General features: G+C 36.4%; 1 long non-coding RNA gene and 1 other non-coding gene across 4 annotated transcripts in view; both read right to left on the minus strand.

The window, feature by feature from the left end:
- Positions 1-21738, minus strand: part of LOC113600590 (uncharacterized) — a 219739-nt gene that overhangs the window by 6878 nt on the left and 191123 nt on the right. For 2 of the 3 annotated variants that reach the window (XR_008292630.1, XR_008292629.1), the window contains 2 exons: positions 5381-5513; positions 585-679 (listed from right to left, as the gene is read on the minus strand). This is a non-coding gene — a long non-coding RNA (uncharacterized LOC113600590). The remainder of the gene's footprint in view (positions 1-584; positions 680-5380; positions 5514-21738) is intronic. The other variant, XR_003421647.2, reaches the window with a different exon arrangement.
- TRNAM-CAU (transfer RNA methionine (anticodon CAU)) lies at positions 12918-12990 on the minus strand. Its single transcript has one exon. It is a non-coding gene; the product is annotated as a tRNA-Met (tRNA).

Consider the following 21738-nt stretch of genomic DNA (forward strand, 5'->3'; position numbering starts at 1 on the left):
AAAAACACCCAAAACCCCACAACGAAACCATTAACTAAACCAGTAATTTCTACTGATATAAAACTGCTGCTCTGAACCTTTTATTTCTTGACCTTTAAAGTTTAGCTGGTCTAAATTGTGGCATTTTAGTGGCAAGGAAGGTGCCCAGTTCTAGGTTTTCACACTCAAATAAGCCAGGGAAACCTTCAAAGAAATTGTGATGAAGTTGGTGAACTGAGTGAGTTCACTTGACTAAGTGAATAGAAAACCTATCATCACCTCCACGGAGGGTTGGCTGAACAGGGCTTGCAGAGTAATACATCAGGCTGCAGTGTTAAGTTCCCATGAACAGAGAAACATCATTTGCTATTTTTTTTTCAAACATGGCAAGCACGAAGGAAGGAAGGAAGGAAGGAAGGAAGGAAGGAAGGAAGGAAGGAGGGAGAGAGGGAGGAAGGAAGGAAGGAAGGAGGGGAGGGAGGGAGGGAGGGAGGGAGGGAGGAAGGAAGGAAGGAAGGAAGGAAGGAAGGAAGGAAGGAAGGAAGGAAGAAATCTTCCTTGAGATTTGATTGCAAAGCAATGCCCATTGTCTTTTAGTGTCTTACTTTTCCTGCTGCAGTTCTTGTCCCAGGGCAGGAGGACCAGATGTGCAGTGATTCACAAGCAATGCGAGGTGACAGTTCCTCCTTGTCTGGAAATACTAAACACATTTCAAAGACGCATTTCCAATTGTGCCAAACCCATTTGAAACCACCCTTTTAAAAAATGACATCTTTTCTTCTTGTTAAAAATGTTTTCCCCTTAGACTCAATGTACCTCAAACTGAGCTCTCTGGGTATTTGAAACTGAAAGCATTTTTTTAAAAGCAATTTTGTAATTAATGAGAGAAAAGAACAATTTCAATTCTGGGAAAGTCAACCCAACTTACTCCAATATTTTATAGCCTGTTACGTCCATAATTTTCTCTTTTGTGTCTCTCCACATATATTTTAGGATGTTTTTACAGATGAGCACTAAGTATCCTTTTTAAAAAATTACTTTAATTTTCCTGATTATATGCTCTATGCAGAATATTAAAAAAATACTCAAATAGAAATGACTCATTATCCCATTAGTTAGAAATACCTTCATTCTTAGATATTTTCTTCACATGTTTTAATATAGCTAAAGTCATAAAGCTCACCCTCGTTGTTGCACCCTGAGTAATTTAAATACCATGGAAATAGTTTCAAAAACATTATCTTTATTACTAAGTTATGTGGATTTTTAGGTATTTTTCAATTTTTTTCAGTATTATAAATTTTACAATCACATATTTCTGTACATTTCTCATGCACAGCATCACAGATAAGAAATTACTGTATCAAAAAATATATATTACATATATATTTTGAGGCATTTGATTCCTATTTTGAAATAGCCTTTTAAAAGACGGTAGAAAAGTTTACTTTCTCATGTGCAATATTTAAGGACAATCTCTCTCACTACAATTTTAAGAGCATTGGGCATTATTTGTTTTAGCTTTCAAATCTGATGAACAAAGTGGAATATCCTTATTCTTCTACTCGGCATTTTTGATGACCAGGATTGTTGAAATTTTATAGTCATATTTCTCAATGTCCACCAACTTGCATATGCTCACGGGTGTGTCCCTTATATGGTAATTTTATTTATCTTTCTGGGTCTGTCCCTAGGGTTTATGTTTCTATGAATGTAATCATGATGTCTGATTTGGTTGAGAACTCCACCCTGGGTTTGAACTTAGGCTCAGCTGTTCTAGAAAAATGCTTGACCAAGATTTCCCAATACCACTCAGTAGAACCAGATCTACTTAGGCATCTCTGATCTCAGATATGAGTGGCATTAATTCTGAATATGTTCTAAAAATCTATCCTTGTGTTACATAAAACCATTGAAGGGGGAAGCCTGAGTTTATTAAGTAATTATTCCCCAAGGAGATGGCAGCCAATGCTGAGAGACAGGATGAGATCACTCTTATTTATTATCTGGCCTTTTGGATCAGCTCACTCTGTTCCTTTAAGGGGCAACAGAATAATGAACTGGAGCATCCTGAAAGACTTCAGTTTATAACCATATGTCCTCGTGTTTATTACTAAGTATGAGATCAGAAGGCCATATGGACTGACTTGGGGATGATATTTTAAGAAATTATGAAAATGATTCATAGGAAGTACAATGGATAAACACAAAGACATGAAAACTGGGGTCATTAATAATTTGATAATGTTTTGGACACAGCTATAGTTGACAGTACACATTGAGGTACACAGAAGAAGCAGAAAGTGTTTGAAAATAGCAAAAGACATGGTTTTGGCAAAGAAACAAATGCCAACCACAAAAACCCCACAGCTTTCCACAGATTCCCCCAAAGAACCAGTTGTCCCCATTCAATACCACGGGGCTAGAAAGAGTAATTGTTAGCATTGCCACCTCTTGCCAGTGCTATTCTAACACCTCTACCATACACTTGTAACACCTCATAATCCAGCTTTGGCAAATGTCTAGCCCTTTTCCAGCTGCAGGAACCTTGCCGGACCCTTCCCTTCTCGAAAAGATTTTCACATTCCACCTCCGCCACCACAGGAGCAAGAGATTAAAACACAACAGCCACTCTTTCCAACAACATTTTTGAGCTCTGTATTCTGGACTGTTCTCCGACCTGCACCCTGACCCACCAAACCATTCTCAATGGTAAATTGATAGTAAATGGTAAGTGCCCATCATTTATTTCTATTATATAAGCATATTCGTTTCCATTAATTAGCAAATATAATGCACCATGCAATATGATAAGCATTTTTCAGAAAGTATAAATATATTCTCACAACCCATAAATTAGATTCTATTATTATAACTATGATTACTAGCTATCATTTATATACACACCTGCTTTGTTCTAGGAACTGAGATGAATGTGTTCTAATAATAATAATACTTATAAACTTCTCAATAACTCTACATGATAGATATTAAAGCCATTTCATAAATAATGAAATTGAGCTTCAAAGATGTTAATTAAATTGCATGTGAAGCACTTACTACAATGGTTGACATCAAGAAAATGCCCAGTAATAGCACCCATTCTACCATTAGCATTATCTATTTTATTATTAATATTAATTTTGATGCCATGGGACATGGTCCTTCCTTTGGAAGGCATACCATAGACAAAAAAAGTTAGTACCTTTGTGATCATCTTATTAATAATGCTAATAATATTAATGCTAATAATATTAAATAATATCAATAAATGATAGTAATAATACCAATATTATTACTATGTGTATGCAAAATATTAGATAGTACATTAATAACATATACTATATTAATACTATATGGTATAATGAAAATACTACTACTGTTAACATATTATAAAATGATACTAATACTCTTAAAAAAACAGCTTAGCTTTATTGAGTACCTACAGTGTGCCGAACAGTGAACTACAACCTTATTGGGATGTACCTCACTTTAATCTTAAATAATTCTGTGCAATAAATTCTTGTGTTGCTTCCTGACTTTCAGATGAAGAAATCAAGGGTAAGAGAGATGAATTAACTTGTCCAAAGTTGCACAGCTTGTACAATAAGGGCCAGAATCTGAATTTAGACCATCTGACTTAAAAGCTCCAGTTCTTAATCGTTGCACATTTGAGAATTGAAAGGCAACTTATAAATCACTTTGTCTTTAACTCCTTATCTTACATATGAAAAAACGAAGGAAATAAAGTGCCCATGATCACACAACACTTACTGGCCTAGCCGAAACTTGGTAGTAATAGCCTTATTGTTGGCTTACTATGTACGCCACTGTGCAAACATTATCTTCTTTAAAGCCCCAATATCCACGTAAATTAGGTACCAATGTAATCCCCTATTTACCTTAAAGGAAACTGAAACTCAGAGAGGTTAAGCTACTTGTTCAAGTCGAAGGCCACAAGAGAAACTGGACTCTGGACACAGGCAGCTGGGCTTCTGAACCTTTGTCCTTAACCACTATTAACTTCCTGAGTCAGTCATCTCTCAATCCAACATCCTTTCCAGGTCACCATGATGGTTTCTATTTCTTCCCCAAGAGCAATAGTGTTCTGGAGTTCTATCAGACCAACTTTCAAGAGACAGTTGCTAAATTTTCAGGATTTTTGTGAGCTGGTGGTCAAACACAGTCATTACTAAAAATTGAATTTTATAAGCTTCCAGTCAAATAAATTATACTAAAAATAAAGGCTATCCTTTTGTACCTTGATGATCCATTTTATTTATAATACTATTAATATTAATGGTAAGAATATTAATAAGATTAATAAATACTGATAATACCAAAAATACTACTACTGTTAATACGATATACTTTATTTTACTATATTATATAACTACACTTCCAACTCCTAACTGCTTTACTACATTTTACTATTACCTAGGCTCTTCACATTATATGTCTATTCTATCTGCATGTGGGAGTACTATATAAGGGTATGCTAGCACACATCTTTTCACAACTCTGCCTTTAGTGATTTCATGTAGGTAGCTTAAAACTGGCCATGGTAGGGCTGTTTACACCACAGAAATGGGCAAATGCTTCAAACAGGTGTATTTATTTCCCCCACATAGTCCGTTGTTAAACATTTCCCGGTAGCACTGCCAAAGGTCATGAGTATTCAAAGAGAAGTCACAAAGTATGTTTCCTAAATCATTTAGGTTACATGAGGAGCCCTCAAATTTGCTACACTCATTCAAAAGATATAATGTGGATTGTCTTGGTGGCACTACTGATATCATGTGAGTACAAACGAAAAGTCTCTGGGGAACTTCAGTGGATGTTCAAGCTAAGAGGCTTACACGTATCTCCGTGAAATAAGTCTCTCTACCTCTATATCGCATCCTGTAAGTAACCGAGTATGAGACAAAGGGTGGAAGGAAGATAATATTCTAAATTTATATAATATACTACATTGTGGACCATCTGACCAACCATCAGTTTCCAGTGGTAGACCCTACCCTGAAGAGGAACAAAACAGTGAAAGAGGACGCTAAGCTCACAGGCCAGAGGAAAAACCCAGTTAAATGTGAGAGAGGTGCACAGCCTAAGAGGCACGAACCAGTCCATGTGATCTCAGACTACCTGGCTTAGTAGTGTGATGCTTGGTAATTCTGCCTTGTGGGTCACTGGTTGAACCTGGCTTCCCCTGTGAGTAGTTGAAAGCTGCTGGCAGCAGCAGGTGATTTAATACTCGGAATGAAACGAAGCAGTCAGCTCCGCTCAGGTCTGCACGGACTCCTGTTTCTTTCCACAGCAGTTGGCAGTCATTAGCACCCTTTTTGACAGTCTCTGCAGAAAGGCCAAGATCATAGTACTCCCAGAGACTAAAATCACATCTCACCTTGGTGGTCCCTCCAGCTCAGAGCTATAGAGGTGAGAAATCTTGTTCTGCCATTTGGTCTCATTAGAGATCTTTCATTCCCAGCAATATGCTTCTTTCTCAAGGAGCTTGGAGTCAAGAGTTCAAAGGGGCACTAGAAGGAAACAAAACATATTTGTAAAGCCTCTTTGCTCTGTCATTTTTCTTTCGCAACATTTCTAAGGACATGGTCTTAAATCAAATTCTTTGGGGGACATTTTCAGTAGAGGAAAATTTTGAACAGCTGAATTTTGTTTGAATTTGTCAGATTTATTTTGAAATCGTTAAGTTGGAAAGACAATAAATTATGGTGTGGAATTTTGGGAGACCTCATCATGGTAGAAAAGTATAGCTGAGCAAAGTGACCTCTCCCAACTATTTTAAATATTTAGATCTCTGGAGAAAAGACCAGGTGGTGACACAGAATCAGAGACTGAGAACTGCAAAGGACAATAGTGCAAGGGGCTGAGAGGCTTGCACCTTAGTCTGCATTCTGTCATTTACAAGCGTTGTGAACTTCAGAAAAATATGCATGTTGAGCTAGATGGACTTCCATCTCTAATATCCTATGGTGCAGATTTTTTAAGCAGATAAAATACATTTCTATACAAATTTTACCAGTGAAATATCTACGTGTGTTAATATATGTAAAGCACTTGGCACAAGGTCTGGAATATAACAAGCGCTATGTACAAAGATCCTTCTTTGTAGGGGCACCTGTTTGGCTCAGTCGGTTAAGCATCTGACTGTTGATTTCGGCTCAGGTCATGATCTCATGGTTTGGGAGTTTGAGCCTGGTTTCGGGCTCTGCAGTAAGAGTACAGCCTGCTTGGGATTCTCTCTCTCTCTGTCTCTCTGCCCCTCTCTGCTTTCTCTCTCTCTCTCTCAAAAATACATAAAAATAAGCATCTTAAAAAAGATGCTTCTTTGTAAAATCATTCTTTGTATGAAAAGAAAATTGGGTGGATGCTGCCTTTTTCTTCTTCTTCTTAGAAAGTAACGGTGCATATTTGCTTATTAAAGACTCAGAGCATTCTTGAGGAAATAAATCTATTTATTTGGCATAATTTAGCATTTTCAAACTTATTTTGGTGATAAAACCTCATTAGTCCATAGTATCTACATAGCCCTCCAACTGAACTACACAGACCCTCTTTTCCAACTTTATAGGAATTAAGTCTTGCTCTCAGCCCACCGCTTCAGGCAAACACTAGGTGCTAGACCCTGTGCTAAGATATTTACAGTAACTATCCCATTTAATCCTTAAAACTCTGGAAGTCGGTGATTTCACGACATCTTCACCAATGAGCAAGGGGGAGCTCACAGATGTTTAGTAACTCATATAAAGTTACATAACCAGGATGGAACTGTCAGTTTTCAGGACCTCTAAGACAGTCTGAGTGACGATAAGAAAATGAGAGAATGAGTAAATGCTTCCTGACTTGGGCTGGAGTGAGGGCTGAGCTTGGACATGGTGTCCACTGAGAGGAACTTTGAACCTCCTGAATGATCTCAGAAGGTGAAGCTAAGGAATTGAGACAAGGGAGGGGAAGCCAGGCTACAGAACCCCTGTGTCACAGTCAGAACCAGTTAGGGAGGGCGTATATATGAGCAGGAACTGGACATACCACCACTTTCCTACATCCCTTCCTGTCTTCACATATGTGTTCTATGCATGTTTGCCCAAAGTAGAAGTATCAATTCCAGTAGGTGTTAACCAAAAGGCACTATAATATATTTAGCTAATGAGACACGTGATATAATCAGAATACCACCCATATCAGCAAAGTCTGGGCCCTGTGTGGTCTTAACCGATTAGGTCTTGCTGATATGGACTTCTTAGCACAGGTGTTGATAAGCTCTGCCTATGACCCCTGGTTTGCCTCCAAAGCATAGAAACTTCTGTGACAGTAATATGGGGTGACTGGGGGGACCTTAGCCCTGAAGTCAATGACAACATCCAATTTCTTAGCTGGAGTCAGATTCACAGTTTTAAAAGAATTTGGAGGCTGTTTATAAATACCAAAGGCCACTTATTCATGGTGAATCCAATCACATAATATAATGAACTTTCCAGTTGTTAACAACAAAGGAGGAAGTGGTAAGTTTAATTGCTGGATTTCATTTAGCAGATAAAGTTGGAGACTTCCAAATAATCCTCAGTTATAACCATTAGTTACTGTGTAAGAAAATAAACCCAGTTTCTCCAGACATTATGATTGTTCAAGAGTAATTAGAAAAATATACTGCTTTCCAAATATATTGTCAATTACTTTTAAATTTTATAACAATTTTCTTCAGGGGAAGAAAGCCATTTGTGGGCTTTATCTGGCTCATCAGCTAATAGATAGCAACTTTTACTATATTTGATTTTCTTTATTTGTGTGTGTGAAGTTTAGTCACCCAGAAAGAATCTTTTGTGGTCATTATACGGTCTTAAGAGAACTCAACAAGTATTTTTAATGATGAAATTGTAAATCCTGGTAACTTGTGGGATAAAGACGTGAGCAGAACCAGTCAAGGAACACCACCCGAAGTTTTATTTATAAAACTTATTTACGTCTAGGCACATTACATGTTACACTTGGCCAATGTATTTAACATTTTATATACTTCATCTGTACATTGGGAATCTTGGTTTATAAGATACATGAGTATATTTTGATATAAAATTATATGCTATTTGAGATTTGTACACAGATTGAAAGAAAAATGGTGTGGATTGTATGCTATGGGAGACATTTGGGTAAATTACTTCATGCTGAGAGTTTCCTCACCAAATACAGATTTGGCAAAGTATAAAATGTACAAGGGTCAATGGGGATTTAACTCTTATTTCTAGTTCTTTACCTTTTTGAATATAGCAAGAATACTTTTTTCTTCTAATTTTAAGCATTTGAATTTTTTAGTTATATAAGTAATACACGAATGAGGGCATCTAAAGCATCTAAAGTAAAATTATTAGTCTCCACAGAAATAAGCCCACATCCCTGAAAGCCATTACTAAGAATTTTGTTTCGTCCCATAGGGTTTTGTTTGTTTTGTTTTTTGTTTTTTGCTTTGCTTATTCAAATATATATATGTACTTATGTAGGGATTGTTGCTTTGTTTTTCTTACAAATAAAGAATTGCATTAAATATTTTCTTATATTTTCCTATATTCATTTTACCTGACACCCTTCCTACTTTTGTATGCACTGACTTCTATATACATTTGGTCTACTACATTCTTTTTGATAGGTGCAATGGTATTCCATAATTTGGATCATCTGAATTTATTCCATAATTTGTTTCTATTCCATAATTTGGAAGCACTAAATTATTTGACCATTTTCCTATTTATAGACATTCATATTGTTTCCAACTTCTTAAAATCAAAAACATGCTGCAATTACTTTTAGAATTCGATAAGCTGATTCTGAAGACCATGTGTTACAAAAATATTTAAGAATTGTCTGAAAGTCTTAAAACTTAGCGGGTAAGTTTTGGATTTGTCAGCAATTACTATTAAGTTAATCATTTGGAAGAAAATAAATAAAGCTCCGGCTGTGTGCCCCTAGACAAATATAAATTTCACACAAAACTTTCAATGATTAAATAAATGTGTTAAAAGAAAAAATAAGGGGGGAATGTATAACTTTGAAGGGAAGGGAAGCTTGGTAAGGAATATGGAAACAAAAAGATATAAAGGAAAAATAAAACACCAGGTGAAGTCATAAAGCAATAAAACAACAACAACAAAAGCCTTTGAATAGGATCAGGCAACTTAATCAAATTAAAAGAACAATTACAGACTGGAAGAAAATATTTGCTGCACACAAAAGTGGTTAATCTTCTTAAGATATAAGTAGTTCTTCAAATTAGTAAGAACAATGGATAGCACAGGGAGAAATGATATTCAGGGAAATGAAAATAAAAACAACAATGAAATAAAACTTTTTGCCCTTCAGATTGTCAAAAATGTAAGATCATGTTAATTCCCCGTGCTCATGAGATCATAAGGAAAACAGTACTCTCATATATTATTTCTCAAAAGCAGTGAAGAGTCTGGAAATTTCTGTAAATTTTGGGAAATAAATCTGGCTATATTATTGTAAACTGTAAGTGTGCATATCATTTGTTCCAGCACCCCATTTCTGGGAAATTATTTTTCAGAAAATACAAGTGTATAATGATTCTTTTCAAACAGGAATTTGGTTTATTGTTTCCTGGACAAAATAAACAAGCATTCAAATGAACTAGGGTTCCTGCGCATAACTAAGATTTCCTTTTGATGTTCCAGTTTCTCTGTACCACAAAACTATAGGAGAAAAAAATGTCAACAAAATGGGCTTTTGCTCTCCTTACTCAATAGAAATGCTGGTAAGAAAGAGGAGGAAAGCTAAGCAAAGAAAAATGGTAACGTGAGGGACTTGAGCAGGAAGCTAAGGCTTTGCAATGCAGCAAGGATCACTGACTGAAGTGAGTTGTGAACAAATGAGTAGAATAATCCTGTGTCCACTAGTTTGCACCTGCATGGAGAATAGAGAGGTGTACGCATTAGGCAAGGTGCTAACAAAATATTACAATGGGTTAGTTGGAAAAGCAGTCACCGTGCAAATATAAGCAAATCTCAGAGTCAACTCCTAAGCAGTTTAATTTCTTAGTTAACTCCTTGAGAGATACAACAGAAGTCAATACAATTTTTGGCCCTACTATGTACAACCAGAAAAATAAAGTCACAATGGTCAACCACATAGCCTTTCAGGGATTCCATGTATTAATTCAATCTGTACTGGGTTACAGGGAAAGGATAACTAACCACACACACACACACACGTACACACTTCAAGAAACCAAAATACCTAATGATTATTGAACAAAGAAATAGCACTAAATGTATTGTAGCATTTGTCTGAATGAGGTTGATCAAATACGAGCAACTACTATTTTTTCATGCATTTTGTTAGACATTAAGACAAAAAGATGAAGAGAGGTACAGCTGATTTTATCACAAGAGAATTAATGCCTTTTATCATAAGAGAATTGTAACAAATAGGTTCCTATATCTACAACTGCCGATGTCTTACAAAGGAGAAATGAGAAACGGATTCAGAATGGTAAGCGAAGGTCTAAAAGTAAATCTGCCCCCTTATCCTTATTATATTATCCCTAATATGTCTGATTCAGCACTTCTTCAGACTAGATTCTCCTTAGAGATATAAGACATTGTCCCTTTGTCAAGAGATCCACTTTCTACATTTTTCTTCAGTCTTTTACTTGTTTTACTGGCCACAAGTAATGGGAACAAAACGTCTGCTCTTTGCTAAGTGTTTACTGGAGGCCAGGGACTGTGCCAAGCATTTTATAGAAGTGAATTCCTCTAGTTTTCACCACTGTGAGGTTTATATTTTCCATATTTCATAGAGTAAGAAAACTCAGAGGTTCAAAGTTATTCATAGCCTGGGAAGGATCTTACCACTATCACATGGCAGAGATGGTCCTCAGACCCACGTGTGGTGAACTGCAAAGCCTATGATGTGCTTAAGTAGGTTGTTAGTCTACTGCCTCAAGACAGAACATTTTGGAATATAGACTATTACAATTTTACTTTAGGACTCACTTCTCTACATCATGACCTCTTGGCCTTTCCCCCGCCCCCACACCCCGCCTTATGACCAGGCCTATAGATTAGGATTAGTTTGCAAGGGTATTTAACTAAGGAGTTGATGAACTCAATATTTTCCACTGCTCTTTGCTTTTAGAGCATCTAATGTCAAAAATGCTGTTATAGGCTCAGAAAGGTAAAATAAAACTGAACATATTTAGAAGTTGGTAAATTACAGGTCCTTTGTTAAGGAATGATTTGATTTGCCTGTTTCCGCAAAAGAAAGTCTAAAGACACACAATGCCTAGACTGGTTTTGATGTGTATTAGATGGATTTCTCCTGAGAAGTCTAGATAATCTCTGATATTTATATAGTGGCAATCATATCCCTGGCACTTAGCAATGGCCAGAGAGAGATTAGATAAAAGACCCTTAAGAGATTAGTGTAATATAACCCAGACTTTGATGCATCTGTTCTCTGTTGGCCTTCGAAGTCAGGCCCCACATTCCATTTTTCACAGTAAATCCAAGGTATAATTTTAGGATCCTTTACTATGATTATTTTTTCTAATCAGTCGTTTTTAATACTATTTATTGTCTTGGTGCTTGGATCTTCCTTGACATAAAATTTTTAAATATTTAATTCTACTTAATAATTCAGTATCATAATATGAAGTCTCTTTAATTATGTACCAAACTATGATCAATATTGAGATGGACCTCTGTCTTAGTCACTTACTTAAAGAAAAAAAAAAAGATTAATGAATTTCATCTTCTTATCCTTAGACTCTATTCACATTTTTCCAGAACACTCCATTTCTCTTCAACCCACTTCGTTTCTCTTCAATCCACAGTAATTGGGGTAAAAGAGATGCTTGGTGATTGGCTGAAAGTGTTGGGATAAAAAAGCAAGCTTTCTACAACCCTTTGATTATTTTTTCAGACTGCCAAACGTTCCTTTTTAAAGACTGTTACATTTCTTAAAAGCCCCAGAGTGATTGCTTATCCTAATCCTAATGTATATCTAAGCATATTGGCCTCTTGGCCCAGTTTCTGAGTTTGAAATTGAATGCATATTGAACCCCACCAGGTCCCTTGCTCTCCTACTCCTTCAAAACAGACACACACGTGCATTAACACACATGCACGCAAGGGTTTTGGTTTTGTTTTTGTTTTTTTGTCAGTATATGTTCCTTAAGGTTCAAAGCATCCCGTTAAAATACCAACACACTTTCTTAACCACTACCACCCTTCCTGGTATCAAAAGGAATATACTCCTTCCAAAGGCTTTTCTCACAAAGTTACTTTAATATATATATTATATATTATATTTTAATATATATTATATATTATTGTATTATAGTATATGTATATACATATATATACTAGTTTACAACCAGTTTCTCCTACACAATATTTTTTAGTTTTATGCCCAGTTCATTATAATCTCAATCCATGTCGCATTTCCTATCTGAAGCAATGTCTTTATAATTTTTTAAAGTTTATTTATTTATTTTGAGGGAGAGAGAGAGCAAGCAGGAGGAACACAGAGAGAGGGAGAGAATGAATCCCAAGCAGGCTCTTCGCTGATGTGGGGCTCAATCCCACCAACTGTGAGATCATGACCTGAGCAGAAATCAAGAGTCAGATGCTTAACTGACTGAGCTAACCAGACACCCCTGAAACAATGTCTTTGATTAAATATTTGACATGAGTTTTGGCATCTAATAATATTATAATCATAACTCTCAAATGGCTTATTTTTTGACATGGCCCACACTTCTTTATTTTCATTGTAACTATTACTAACTAACATCAGTGCAAACAAGTAAAGTTACTAAGAGGAACATGAAATAACTAATAGGAGATTATTCTGAAAATTCTCTTTCTCTTTTTTCTCTTTTGACAGAGAAAGAAGGCAAAAAGCCAAACTGCCTCCTCTGAGGTTTGAACTCAGGACCTTCAGATTATGAAACTGACAGGCTGCCTACTGCACTAAGGAGGCTAGCTAGAAGCTACTTTATCTGTGTACATCTCTCTGCTGACACACAAACGACAACATCAGCATTTTCCTTTGAAGACTGAAACTGGTAGAACACTGGAATCATCAAGTGTTATGGTCTTCAAAGTACATTTCAATGATGGCTCAAATTGTCTTTCAAAATCAAAGTTTCTTTGATTATGTACATGGAATTTTCTTGTATAGAGATGCAATACACCAAGGGAAAGTCAACCAGTGTTTTTATATGACCTTTCTCTATATTAAGCTTCCTATCCTTAAAGATCCAGGAAAGGACTGAGACCATAGTGAGAAAATTTTGGGGAAAGGATGGGTGCAAAATGTAGTTTATTGTCCTGACATTTATCATTATTTAATTATACAGAATATAGCTTCATTTTCTTCTTTATCCAGAGACAAATGATAGCATTCTCTTGAAGACTAGTAGTTAACCTGCTAACATGGTCTTAGTTGAACAACTATGCCTTGCCAACTAGGTTGCATAAGGTAATTTCTGTAGACTTCTAAAGCTACCAGTAGTTTGAGATGATTTTTTCCCGTACATTTTCCCTTCTTTCCTTACTGACTACTTAGGATGAAAAGGGAGACTAAGGTGTTTCCAGTACTAGCAGGTGGAAGAATCACTAGGTGCAAATCAAGGAAGTTGGAACAAAGAAATTCAGGCTGGCTGACCTTGGTCGAATGAGTTTCTCTTCAACTTCTCTGTAGGGCCATATGTGCATTAGATGGAAGCTCTATGTGAAGTTAACTTCATGAACAAAGGACATTGATTTAAAGGAGACCCTATATTAGTTATTTAATTTGCATACCTACACGTCTTCAAGATTCCTCTTTTACTTTACAAAATAGAGCATTAATTGTTAGCCTTTTAACCAACAGCTGCCTGAATCTTAAAGTTATTGGTTTCATATTGCCCAGTGGCAAATACTCAGCATTGTCTTTTTAAGAGTTCTCAATATCAAGTTAATTTGGCAATACGTTGTCCTATCAAAGCCTATGTTGTCCAGAGAGTAGGTAAAACTTAATTATTTTGTTTGCTGAGAGAAGAAAAAAGTATATGACCATATAATTTTATAGAACTTGCATCTGCTCTAGAACGCCAAAGACAAAACACCAGAAATGGATCACAGAGAGGAAAAAGAGGTTCAGTACAGGAACATGATTGAGGATGGACACTCTACTAGGCAGAAGAACAAAACTATGTTCGGGTAGTTCTTATTCTGGATAATAACTTATTTAGTAAACTGTGTGTTTTCAGATAACAATCACAGCTATGACACCATCAAGAATTTCTGGGTTTTTTGGCGGACCCTGGACAAGTTGATTGGTCAAGTTGATTGGTCAAGTTGCTCAGGTTTTGTCTACTGAACTAGAGTGTAAGCTCCTGTAGGTCAGGAATTATAGTAATTTTTTTCTGTGCGATTCTTTTAGAAGCTACTTAAAAGATGCTATCTGCCTCATAGACATGTAAAATGTCCCTGCCCTCACTCAAGTCCCTAGACACACTCTGATTAGGGGCAGAGGGCAAATTGGACATCAAAGAGTTGCCAAAGGCTTTTCTGCCTTGGAAGGCTGAAGAGCTCTTGATTCTTTGATCTCTGCTTCCATCCCCTCCCCCACTCTGCCCCCGCATGTACCTCAGGGTCGGTCTTCCTTGGCCCCACCCTGTGTGTCTGCTGTCCTCAGTGTCTCTCACAGAAGACCCCTGACATCCTGGTCTACATTAAGGAATAAAACTCAACAAGAGTGCAAACAATCAACCTTCTAATCCAGACAAGCTGCTATCTTAGCCTTTGGCTCCCTTATCTGAATAGAAAAAACACTTGGTGAACTGTCTCAAATCTCAGAAAAAAAAAAATCAAGAGCATTTTCCCCCTCTTCATTTAATATATAGCTCAGATTCTATTGCTGGTATTATCTTTGGCTCACCTGCCAAACAACCAAGAGGGAAAAGTTCTGGGGAACTACATCTGAAGTTTATATGCCTCCAACTATGTGATTCTTGAAAATCAAATTTTAAACATTAAAATGTAAGTCTATTGTCAATGACTCTGTCCTGTAAGTGCAACATTTCATTAACTGCAATGTAGAAGCAAATGATGGTTTCTTTTGAGATCAAACTGATAAGGTTGTAGTCAAAAAGTATCTAAATGTCAGAATCTCTAACACCCTCAAACATGTAAAAAGAACAGTTGGAAATAAACATCCCTTCCAACAAGAAAGGTTTGGTTTAATATGAAATAACTGTCTTGACTGTATGAGATGTTTTAGAATCTACTTTAATGAAAGAGAATAGAGAGCTTTGATGTTTTAGATTTTGAAAGCCCAGAGGAAGAGAACTAACCCTCATGACTTTCTGGGGACTCTACTCTGTATGGGAAGGTCATTCAGGTCCTGGATTCAGCAGATGGTGTCTATACTGGGTTGATCCCTTAAGTCTAGGCTGGCATATCACATCACTCAAGTCTATTCTGCTAAATACTAGTTGAATAACCTGATCATCAATACACTTCCCTAAAGATTGGTCATTGATTAGCTTAATTTTCATTCTACTGAATATGCACTTCTCTGTACCAAGTTTTATGATTTTTGTACTGGTAGGTGTAAGGAATACTAGAGAAAAATTGAAAAATTTACTACCAAATTATATTTACAACCAAAGTTGTATCCTATGGTTTCTTCCTATTATTATATGAGAATTAAAAGATTTGTAGAAGGCTCAGGGTGTTATATGTAAGTGATGACTCACTAAATTCTACTCCTGAAAATATTAATATATTATATGTTAACTAACTTGGATTAAAAAAGAAGATTCATAGAAGGCTTATCATGTAAGACAATCAGTTCTTCCTCCTAAGGAGAAATTGAAAAGTCTTCACTGGAGTTTTAAAAACCCACGCCTAATTTCTAGGCAGGGAGATGTTTTAAATCAGATAAAATCACACAGTATATTCATCTCTACATGACTGTAAAACTCTTTCCTTTGTCCCTTCATAACTATTCTGGCCCCATTCAGTCATTAGATGTAGATGTTCCCCAAAGTTCTACACTTGATCTTCAGATAGAGATATTCTTTTTTCTCGTCCACTCACACCCCATCTATTATTGCCTCAATGCAAACAGCTTCTGGCATCTCTCATTCTCAGATCTCTATGTCTAGCTGTCGAGCTCTCTTACCTCATCAGTTTGTCCCTCAAATAGCACCTCCACCCAATGCCTACCCTTACTACCCTGTTTAAAATGACAACTATTTCCTGCCACTGCACAAATCCCATTACCATGCTCAATTTTTCTGTAACATTGAAATATAACAAGGATTTATGTCTTAAGAAACATTCCTGGCACACAGAAGCCCCTCAAAAATATTCTTTGAATATAGGAACAAAGCAACTCCAACACCTGAATCAACTATTTTTAAGTGTCTTACTTTCTCATTAGGCTCAAAGTTTGGGTTCCATATCTGATTTCTTTTTCCTTTTTCCCCATTAGCTCTTGTGAGTCAACAGGTGTTGACCATGCTTCATTAATGATGACTCTCATCCTTCTTGTGAATTCTATTCCCACTGCCAGAAGCCTAGGTGAAATTCCCAGTTTTTCTTTCCTGTTTGAACACAACAGACCTGTAAATGGTTTCCTTTCTCTTTTATAACTCATTTTATACATTGCTGCCTTCCTAAAACATAGCCTTGACTATGTGGTAGCAGTTCATAGATCCCTTCAGCAAATATTGAGCAAGAGCAAATATCTTCTAGGCAAGGACTAAAAAGACAAAATGTCTCTTTATTTGTAGAGTTTATTTTCCCAGCTCATTACCCTTCAGTAACTCCTAATTGTCTACAAAGTAAAGTCTGGCTATTATGTTGACATGAAGACTCTCCACATCTGATCTCATCAAGCATTGCCATTATAACCCTCTATGCATTCATGCGCCAGTCAAATCGCACCATACATGATCAATCTTGTTCCATATCTCTGAGTTCCCTGTTAATCCATGTGTAATAAGTTCCAATCCCTCTCTCCTATAAGAATCCTACACAGATCTGATTCTGCCATCTCCATGAAGTCTTCTCTAATTAATTTGGAAATTATTTTTTTCTTCTGGTCTATTTTTGCCTCTTTAAAGACACATATTACATACTACTTTGTATGCTATTTATTAGTCTATGTGTCTTACCTACCACAGTAGAATAGAATGTCCTTTAGGCCAGAAACCCTGCCTCAGACTTCTTGAACTTCCCACAGCACCTGGTGTAATGCCTTGTACTTAAGCACTTAATATGTTCATTGAATAGAAAAAGCAAGATATCTCTTATTCCTTCCACTCTAGATTATACTCAATTTAAACAATATTGGTGATAACTATTCACCTTCAAGTAAATATCACAATATCCCTATCCAGATATCCTGACAAATTCTATTAGGTGGTTAAGAATCCAAGTTTGTAAGTCAAAAGATTTCAGCTTTATTCTGGCTTTATTACTTATTGTGTACTTTAAACAGTTATTTTTATCTCTATGTGTCCCATTTTCCTCATTAGTAAAGATGGGCAAACCTTTAATACCCAACTCCTGGACTTATTTAATACTTAAATGAGATCATGAATATATGACAATTAGCATGACATCTGACACTTATTGTATGATAGCTATTATTATTATTATTATTATTACTACTGTACAAAGTGTCATCTCTTTACTCTTCATCCCCCTCCTTCCTTCGTTGTTCTTCCTCCTGATTCCATGATTGTGTGAGGGTATGCCACATATTCCATTCTCTCTAGATACAGTCTGTTTATGAGTTATTTATTTTGGCAAATTTATTTTGTCTACTCAAATTCACTACATGATATTTGAGAGTAAGGCAATACATGCATTTATATGTGAACATATATAATATGAATATAATTTATATTACATATGCTACATGTTATATAAATGTTTTTTGAAATGATATATATTTTAAATTGTCCATGATATCTAGCACAATGCTATATAGTCATAGAAGGAAGTATGCATGAAACTTAACAGTATGGGATGTTAGTTACAAAGAACTGGGTTTAAATACTGTCTGTCATTTTTTAAAAATAAGTAATTTTGGGCAAGCTAGGTAATTTTTTTTGACACTCACACTTTTTTCATATGGACAATGGAGTAATAAAGCTTAAATTGCTAGATAGAGGCTATGATTAAAGTGCAAGATACATATAAGCATTTAACACAAAGTCTGAATCCCAGTAGACACTTCACGAATAGAAGTTGTGATCATCACTTTTATTACTATTACCAGTTAATTAATTCCTAGATACACTGGCATGAAGCAGGGATTAATCCATGAAACCACAAGTCCCATTTTCAGTAAACACAACTGAACTTGTTGTATGCTATATATAAAATTTCCTTAGATACATATTTACTTATTTCTTTCTCTTAATTTTTTCAGTATGTCCATGAGGTTTTCTATTTGCTTTGTAATGAGAATAAAAGCAAAAATTGAAAAAAGAAGAAACTTGTTATCTTGTGCCTGGCTTTAATTTAAAGATCATTTTGTCAAAGTTAAGTGTTCAGAAGGACAAAGCAATTTTTTCCCCATCAATAGAGTGCAGTAAATCTGTACTGAAAAGTGAAACCTTTTAAATGAGCATTTCTCAAAGCTCCCTAAAGTTCATTATTGTTTAAGAATCTTTTTGCTATGTTGACTAAGAACCTTTAAGACAGGACTTAGAGACTCTTTAATGCCCAGATCTTATTATGTGAAACAACAGTAACATCTTAGCCTCTAAAATGCCACATAGGTGGTTTTTCACTGTTGAATTGAATGAATGATGTCTCCTCGCCTTGTAAATGTCTGAAGCAGACCAATCAGGATATAGAAGAAAACTGATGTCTTTAATCGTCAAGGGTTGGTTCATCTGTAATGCAGTGATGAATTTGCTCTGTTCAAGAATTCTGAATTTTGCCTTACATCCCTGGCTGCTTCATCACAGAGGGGACAAGAAATGCTTTGCAAGCCTGAAAAACTGGTGAGAGGCCAGTTCAGGTAGCCCCCAGTAAAGCCCTTGTGATTCTCAACTTTTAGACAATAAGACATAGAAAGTGTCAGCTAAACAGAGACAGAGCTTCACATATCTCTTGGTTGGCAAGTGTAAAAGTATCCTGGATTGAGATATATTTTAAATTATGTCATATTTCCTTTCCTGTTATTCTATTGGTCACAAACTTTGAAAGTGCCCCTGAGTGCTAATTTCCTAACTCTTCTATAACTCATTAAAAAATGGTTTGGATCCTTTTACATATCAGATAACTAGGTAGAATGTTACCATAATACCTCTACAATTACACTTGTATCATGAAAATATTGCGGATTCTGATCAGTTAAGAAGAGCTTGGATTGAAATCCAACTCCACATTCTACTAGGTACATTATCATGATCAATGGATTTGCCCTATGTGGGTTCTATTTTCCTTTTTTCTTGGTGAACCACCAGATCCATAACATTACAAGGCAGCATTAGATTGAGAGAGGTCAAGAAAGACAATAGAACCAAGATGGAGTTGCTTATAGTAAATCCTATGTAACTAAACTGAGACTTAATTATAGTTTCTGCTTTCCCATAAATGGAACCTTAAACCAGTCAGTGAGGAATCACCTGGTCAGCACTATTAAGCAATCTCTCTAATAGACTCTGCATCCCCTAAAGGAAGGTAACTCCAATAACCCACTTTTTTTGCCTTGTATAATTTCCTTGTTCTCGCTCCCTTCTGCCTATAAAAGTCTCATTTTGTGTAGTTCCTTGGAGGTCCTTTCTATCTGCTAGATTGGATGATGCTAAGTTTGCATCAATTTTTGCCTGACTAAACTCAAAATTTTCAATATGTCTCACTTTATCTTTTAACAGTGATAAATAAGAAACATAAGAAATATTAAGAGTTTAGGTGAAAGAAGGAATCCTGTTAGCTGGTACACTCTGGGGAGGTTTCAAGAAAAGGGGGTAATTTGAGTTGGGCTTGATGAGATGTATATAAATATATTTTGATCACTGGAAAGGAAAAGACAGGACTTCCTTTTCAGAAGTAATAGTGTTGCTCAGTTGACATTAATTCAGTCTGGCTATTCAGTCTGGCTAAAGACATGAATTAGTAAGAGATTGGAAAGGCATTTGAACCTTTGAATAATAGGCCAAAAGTAGTAGAGTTTTATTCATGAAGAATATAAATTTTGAACTCAGATATATCTCAGTTTGGGTCCTGGCTTTGCCAATTTCCAGGGATTGGAATCTATACAATTCATTTGGTCACTATGAACCTCAGTTTCCCAAACTGTAGAATAAAGATAATAATAACTTCCAAGAATGCTGATGGAATTGGAAAATATAAAAACATAATATTTTAGCACATTATGTGCTAGATATACTGGTTATTTGATATGGGCCCTCCACTATACCACCCTCCATATCCATTATCAGCCTTTCTCTGCCTTGCTCTGTGACCATGAAAGCTGGCTTCTGTGGACTGCATCACCTGTGGTCCCACACCCTCTGACTCCAGGTTGGGCTTGGCCAATGGAAGGCACTGGCAGGAGATTTGAAAATGGGAAGAGGTACAAGCCATGGCATGTTTTTCCCCACTTCCTCCCTGCTCAGGCAGTGACTGTGTCTTTTCATGACAACAGCTCTTATAAGGTCAGAAGCTTTTCCATGACTCCAGATATCACCAGGCTTTCATAACATAATTTCTTTCCCTGCTCAGGCAGCTTCTTTTGATGTCAGTCCCAGTTGCCCCAACATTCCTCATTGTTTCCCTAATGTTGTCCAGATTTTAAAAGAAGTCATCTCATTACAGCCCCTTATTCTGTTTCTTACTGGGACTCTGAAATACACTGGCTATATCTTAATTCCATTCTTATTATTTTATAGCAATGAAAGCCACTAGACCATGGACACAGCATGATAGGAGCCATGCTTTAGGATGTTTAAAGCTGGTATATAGGATGGACTCTGAGGAGAGAAGAGAGAGACCAAAAGTAATTTAGGATAGACTCTGAGGAGAGAAGAAGAGGGAGGCCAAAAGTAATTTTAACATAAAAAAACAGAATTCCAGCTGATCATTTTTAAAGGTCAGAGAAAGGGTGGTGACATATTGTGACTTATAAGAAGTATGTATATATGGTCATTCAGATGGCCAAATTATACATATACTTTGTTTTTTAATGTTTATTTTTGAGAGAAAGAGAGAGAGACAATGGGTGGAGGAGGGGCAGAGAGAGAGGGAGACACAAATCTGAAGCAGGCTCCAAGCTTTTAGTTGTCAGCACAGAGCCTGCCTGACACGGGGCTCAAACTCACGAACTGTGAGATCATGACCTGAGCCAAAGTCGGGTGCCCAAGCGAGTGAGTCACCCAAATGCCCCCCAAATTATATTTCTCACATATATTTGGTCTCCATCCACAATTCCTGGCTCACAGCTCCCAAAACCTTTGGAATTTCCTGAGCCATAAGAGCAACGGGAGCATCTTTTTTTTATACTACTTGGTCTCTTGTTCTCAGTTCCTGCGAACACTTCAGGGCCATGAAAGTGAAATTGGTGTTTTGTTATTCAAAACAAACCCTCCCCACCATAATTGGGTTTACGTTATTTTGGAAAGCACCTAACTGAAAGGGACTGGTTGCCAGGGGAACCAACCAGGAATACAGGGTTGAAATTTTCAGTCCACCTCCTGATTTCTGGAAATGGGAG

This window comes from Acinonyx jubatus, chromosome F2, assembly GCF_027475565.1.
Source record: "Acinonyx jubatus isolate Ajub_Pintada_27869175 chromosome F2, VMU_Ajub_asm_v1.0, whole genome shotgun sequence".
NCBI lineage: Eukaryota > Metazoa > Chordata > Mammalia > Carnivora > Felidae > Acinonyx > Acinonyx jubatus.